A 7,018-nucleotide genomic window follows, 5' to 3' on the forward strand; every position below is an offset into this window, starting at 1 on the left:
ATTTGGAATATAGACACTGCTAAAAAACAAAGTACGAGAACCAGAGAGTGCTGCCTATAAGCACTCAGAAATTACAGGTGCTGCCTATAAGCACCTGTCAGAAAAAAAAAAAAAAAACTTTGAATTACTCATAAATTTGGAAGTATATAGAAATTAGTATTAGCAGTGGCAAATGATGCAAAAATGCAAGCTTATAACAGCATCAGCCAGAAAAGAAAAAAAAAACATCTCCATATCATCCATCCCTCTGCTCTAATAGCTTGCCTAATTCTTCTTTGAATTTATTCAAACCTACCAACCTCGTAAAACACCAGATGGAAGTTTATTCCTACAATCAACTACTCACTGCTGCAATCTATTCTGCAACCATCCTTCCTCAATTTTAATTTATGCTCCCCATATCGTCGAGCTTACTCAATCCATTCAAAGCCATAAACTTCTCAAATCAGTTTTCGTTCACCCTCATTAGTGAGGGGAACACCCTTTTGTTCCCCTCACTAATTTCATTCCTCTTCTCAGCACCAATTTCAGCAGATTGAATAAAATGATATTTCCAGACTTGAATGCAGTAGTCAAGATGTATCCAGTACTAATGATTCCCATATACAAATGGGATAATCATGCTGGAAAAATTCCTGTGTATTATTGACAAAACATCATGAACTGTCCTGATAGCCCATCTGCACAGTTCAAAAAACTTGATGTCTGACTGCACAACCCCAAGGTTTTTTTTGTTCTCCACTACTCTCAGTTTTGTACCATACAGATGATATCAATCTAGGATTATTCGTAAATAAATTGCAATATTAAACTTCAATTGCCACTTCTGAGCCCATCTGCTCAATTTATCTAGGTCTTGCTGTAGTAGGGTGCCTTAATTCCTGTTAACCACTCTGCCAATCTTTCTATCATCTGACAGGGGTTCACATGTGGTGAGTATGGGCTTGGCACACCCAGGTTCCTGAGCTGGATATCATCATTATTCTCTTTCTTGGTGATTCCTTTCTACCGCTCTCTCTCTCTCTCTCTCTCAGGGTAACTCAGGAATTTTTTTTTTTTTTTGACTGGTGCAGCATAAGCCTTAGGCTTCCTTGCACCATATGGCTTATGATAATAATAATTAATCCTGATTACGCCTTCATCAATAACATTAATAAATATAGAAAACAACATTGAGCCAAACATTTAGTCTCTAGAGCAAAGTTTCAGGCATCCTCTTGCCCCATACTTCTCCTTCAACCCATGCACAGTACTAAGTACTATAGGTTTTGATACCTTTCGTGTTTGGGGTTTTCATAAAAAAAAAAACACTGAACCCTGAGGAACTCCACTAATAACATTTGTCCAAGAAGAGCAATGCCCATAGATGACCACTCTGTCTTATCCCACTCAACCATCCCTTTATCCATAGCAGTAACTTGCCCTTAAGGTTGATCTTCAGTACAAGGTTCTTACTTATGGATCTTTGCAACAATGAATGATAGGCAGGGCTAGTTCCCTCCACTGTTTCACAGTGATTGGAAGATCTAGTCCTTGGAGGAAAATAGCAACCCGATTTTAAACCAGTGGCAAAGGTGGGAAAATAGCTTCCCAATTTTAAACCAGTGCCAAAAGGAATAATCAGGAAAATTTTCTCCTTTTACCACTGGTTTTAATTAGGGTAATGAAATTTTGCACACGTATAGACAGCAAAATGGCATTCGTTATCGTGGTGATTAACTGTCAATCACTGTGAAGAACTGGGAGGAGCTAGACTTGCCTATCACACATTGTCACAAAGATCCACGGATAAGAACCTTGTACTGAAGATCAAGCGCCCTTAATGCCACACTGCTCCAATTTGTAACAGCAGTCATTTATGTGCAACAATATCAAAAGTTCTTCTGAATTTAAGTATGTGATGTCAAAATTATTTTTTTGCATCTAGTTTCTTTATTACTTCCATTTGTTACTACATCATGCAAATTGTTCCTTTGTTACTACATCATGGTATCCAATTTGGTTATTAGCAATAGCACAGGCATATGATGCAAGAAAGCAAGCTTATACAGCATCAGCCAAAAAAATGTAAAAAAAAAAAACCGTTACCATTTCACCCATCCGGTCACTGTAAATGTTTGCTTAGTTCAGCCTTAAATTTATTTAAGCTATCAACTTCCACACCAACAGATGTAAGTCTGTTCCAGCAATCAACTACCCGCTGGCTAAAGGCAAACTTCCTCACATCTATTCCAAGACTGTCTTACCTCAATTTGAATCTATGCCCCCTCAGGTTCTTAATATGAGCAAGCGGAAGTATCCCATCAGCACTGAGCCTGCTCAAACCATTCAAGGTCTTATACACCTCAATCAGATCATCTCGCAGGTAGGTAGCCTCCGTATGCGGCAACTTGCACAACTTAAGCCTTTCTTCGTAAGTGCACCCCTTTGTTCCTCTCACCAATCTTGTTGCCCTCCTCTGTACTCATTCTAGCAACTCTACATCCTTCCTAAAATGAGGGCTCCAGGTATACAGTACTCAAGGTGTGGCCTGACCACTGCCTTATACAAAGGGATAATCACCTCCTTGACTCTGCTAGCAAAATTCCTATATATCATTGACAACTCCATGACCTGCTCTGGCAGTACATCTACACTGCTCAAAGAACTTCATATCTGACTGCACAATTACCCGAGGTCTTTTTCATTCTCCACCTCACCGAGTGTAGTACCACACAGTTAGTACGTTTCTCTTGCTTTACTGTTACCCATATGGAGTACTTTGCATTTGTCAATGTTAAACTTCAGTTGCCACTTCTCAGCCCATCTGCCTAACTTTTCTAGATCCTGTTGCAGTAGTATACGGTCTTTAGTGGCATTAACAACCCAGCCAACCTTTGTATCATCTGCAAACTTGGACATTAAGTGTGATATACCTTCATCGACATCACTGATAAATACACAAAACAACAATGGGCCCAGCACGTAACCCTGAGTGAATCCGCTAATAGCATTAGTTCACGTAGGGCAGTGTCCATTTATTACCAATCTCTGCCGTCACCCACTCAACCATCTCTTTGTCCATTGCAGTAACTTGCCCTTAATGCCATACTGCTCCAATTTGTACAGCAGTTTTCCATACACAACAGTATCAAAAGCTTTCCTGAAATCCAAGTATATGATATCAAAATTATTTTTTGCATCCAGTTCTTTTGTGCCACATCGTAGTATCTAATCAAATTGGTCAGACAAGACTTCCCCTTAAACTCATGCTGTGTCTGAGCTATTACTGTCTTGTCTAGGTGATCCTGTATCACCTCTTTCACCAGTGACTCCATTATTTTCCCCAGAACAGAAGTTAAACTAACAGGTCTATATTTATTTGTGTCTCCCTTTGAACCTTTTATCTTTGTGAATTGGGGATATATTTGCACATCTTCAGTCCATCGAGACCTCCCCTGACTCTAAGGATGCTCTCATAATTATGGCTAAGGGTTTACTTACTTCCCTTGCTGCCACCTTCATTATAACTGGATAGATTCCATCTGCCCCAGGTGCCTTTTTTTATGTTTAACTTCAATTTCTCCTCCACTTTGCTCTCAGTTACTACAAAATCACTTATCTCCCTGTTAGAGTTTAATAAACTTCTGGCATTCCCCTCCTTGAATAACTCCTCATGTGCAAATGTAGATGCAAAATACTCATTCAGTTTATCAGCCACTTGAGCAGGATCAACAGTAGAACCATCTATGCTAAGTGGACCAATCTGATTCATCCCCTTCCTTCTAGAGTTTACATAAGTAAAGAACTCTTTGCTGTTTTTCTTTGCATCCTTGGCCAAAGATTTATCATAATCTGCCTTCGCCTGCCTAACCTCCTTTGTGACTTGATTACAGACCAGCTTATATCTGCCGTAGGCTTTTGTATCGCCTGATAATTTATATGCATCCCATGCATTTTTCTTCTCTGCCACGAGACCCATTAATTCATCCGACATCCATTTAGGTCTGAACCTTGAACAGTATTTTATATTTGGTATGAAAAGCCTAGTAGCTTCCAAGATTAATCCCTGAAGGCTTCCCATTTAGAATTCAACGTTGGTAACATCAGTTGATCCCACCGTATATAATTTAAAAACTGTCTGAGATCACTGTAGTCACCTTTACAAAAACCCTTCTCTTTACCATTGAAATTTGCCTTTAGCCAGCGAGTGGTTAATTGCTGGAACAAACTTCCATCTGTCGTTGTGGAAGTTGATAGGTTGAATAAATTTAAGGAGAAACTGAACAGGCATTTGGAGGGAATGGTGTGATTTTTTTTTTTTTTTTTTGGCTGATGCTGCATAAGCTCATACATTTGCTTTCTTGCATCACATGCCACTACTACTACTACTACATCTTTAAGTAAATTCCACATCAGTACACCGTGATCAGTGTCACCTAGTGATTCCTTTATCTGCATATTCTTAATGCATGAATAATCACTGCTGATAATCAGATCAAGAATATTACTCCCTCTAGTTACCCCTCGAACATGTTGCTGTAGAAAACAATCCTCCAATAAATCAACAAGTCTGGCTAGCGTGCAAGTGACCAACCAATAAGTTCCAGTCAATATCTGGAAAGTTAAAATCCCCCATTACAAGACATTCTGATTTACTGGCACATTCTATTTCTCTGCACAACTGTTCATTGTACTCATCAGGCCTATAATATACTCCTACTCTCATTTTCTTTTTCCCAGTGGTTATGTCACACCAAACAGATTCATCATTGCACTGTCCACCCATGTCAACTGGATGCACTTCCTTAGATTTTGTGCGATTCTTAACTAACAGCATAACCCCCTCCTCCCTTCATAACCTGTGTATCCTTTCTGTTTTCCCCAAATTTCAATTCTGCACTGCTTATATCTGTGTGATACCATGTCTCTGATATTCTAACAATTCTGCCTTTGATGTCTTCATCAGCACTTCAAATTTATCAAGTTTATTTACTATACTTCTAGCATTAGTGTATACGCAAGTATACATGCACATGTTATTACTCTTAGTTACCCTAACACGGCCCATGTATTTACTTGTTCCATGATGACTCCCAGCAACTTGCTCTCTGGGTTTCTGCTCATTACAATAGAAGCAGTGCAAGAATCACTTTCACCTCTGCCTGTGGCTACCGTTATTCTTTTATCTGTGAATCTCCTCAAATCTAGAAATTTTCTCACCCACCTTACACTGCCTCAATAGCATCAGCAAATATTCTTGCATCCTTTCTATTTAAGTGTATCCCATCCCTGTAGAAGCAGTCTCCTGTTAGCGAGCACAAACCATGCTGAAAAAAATTCTACCCAGTGAGCCTTGCACAATCTCTCCAGGGCCGAAATGATTGACAAGGCTCTCATCATATCATGTCTGGGCAGAATTGCAGACACTTTCAAATTTAACCCTAACTTGTGACTTTTCTTCAGCATTGACCTGTACTTGTTAAGTAAATCTGCAGATCTCTTACTCTTAAGGTCATTAGTGCCAACATGTACAACAATATCACCTTTTGTGCACTTAAAAGATGATATCTACCATACAACATCATCAAATTATATAAGATAGCCCCTTAAAAAATCCCTGCTATAACTAGAGTAGAACTGCATTCTGTTGAGATGGACCTGCATTACTTCATAAACCAGTGGCTCTATTATTTTCCCTGAAACAGAAGTCAAGTTAACAGACATATAACTTCAGGGGATCACATCTGGCAAGTATGGGTTTGGCACACCCAGGGACCTGAGTTGGATATCATCATTCTCTTTCTTGGTGATTCCTTTCTACTTCTCTCTCAGGGTAACTTAGAAATTTTTTTTTCGCTGGTGCAGCAAGCAAAAGCCTCGGGCTTCCTTTACACCGTATGGCTAATATAATAATAATTATTCATGTTACCCTTTGTGAATCTGGAATATATTAGAACCTCCGGTTCATTGGGACCTCTCCAAATCTTGGAATGCTTTCATAATTATGGTTAAACGTTTGCTTATCTCCTTTTATGTCTCTCTTTAGTAGAATTTGGATAGTCCCATCCACCTCAGATGCCTTTTTTTGTTCAGATTCAACAATTTACCTTCCTCTTTACTCTCAGTTATCACCACAATAATTGTACCTAGGTCTTTGATAATTAAAATGTTATTCATAAAGATAAAATTTATAAAATAGTAAAATATTAAATACCATAAAGCACCTATGAGTTTATATTCAATTATTGAAACAGGTGGCAGTATTTATTTTAAGTCATATATAATTTCCTGAAAGCTCGCCTGGCGTTGGGTGCAACATCATTTTCTAGCATTCCTCTTGTTATGACACTATTATTAACATTTTTCCAAATCACATTGAATAAAAATTATAAACTGGCTGCCTTCGACACCGGCAAAAATGTAATGGCAGTTCTAATAAAAATAGCAGACTAAAGTAAATTTTATAAATTCTTCAAATATATGCAAAAATGCTATATGATATATCTAAAGTGGAAAACGAGTTGCATTCATTTCAAATATTCCAGAATACTAAATTTATTAAAAATAATAAATAAACAAAACAAATGAAAATACATGTTAACTTAATACATGTCATCTGTAAAACTGCATTTCTCTAATTTAACTTGCTTTTATTTATATTCACCAAACTCATCTACCTGTAATATATAAATCGCGTTTCTGTGTACAAGTACAATATTTCTTTTTTGATAAGATTTCAACTTCAACGCTTTGCAAATCTCCAATCATTGCTATTACCTGAAACTAAACCAACCACATTGCCTACAGTAACACAGCTTACAACTTTACAATGACGCCAGAATGGCGACATATCAAAACAGGTGAATGACGTTTGGTAGTTTAATTACATCACGCTAATATTAATTTCAATATTAATTTAAAAAGACGAATGGTGGATACTGTACCGATATACAATTTGCATTTTAACCTTCATATTATTCGAGGAACAAAAAAATACATATTATCATAAAAAGGTCGAAAGAAACTTAATTTTATT

General features: G+C 37.7%; 1 protein-coding gene across 2 annotated transcripts in view; it reads right to left on the reverse strand.

Annotated features, from left to right (window-relative positions):
* Positions 1-6,811, reverse strand: part of LOC150080836 (serine/threonine-protein kinase 26-like) — a 226,773-nt gene extending 219,962 nt beyond the window's left edge. Inside the window, exon 1 of one of the 2 annotated variants that reach the window (XM_090381119.1) lies at positions 6,760-6,811. The gene's annotated coding sequence lies outside the window, so the exon portion shown is untranslated. Of the gene's footprint in view, positions 1-6,659; positions 6,739-6,759 lie in introns of those variants that run through there. The other variant, XM_090381118.1, reaches the window with a different exon arrangement.
* Between the last annotated feature and the right edge of the window lie 207 nt (positions 6,812-7,018).

The sequence above is a fragment of the Mastigoproctus giganteus genome, chromosome 9 (genome assembly GCF_048544385.1).
Source record: "Mastigoproctus giganteus isolate SK-2022 chromosome 9, ASM4854438v1, whole genome shotgun sequence".
NCBI lineage: Eukaryota > Metazoa > Arthropoda > Arachnida > Uropygi > Thelyphonidae > Mastigoproctus > Mastigoproctus giganteus.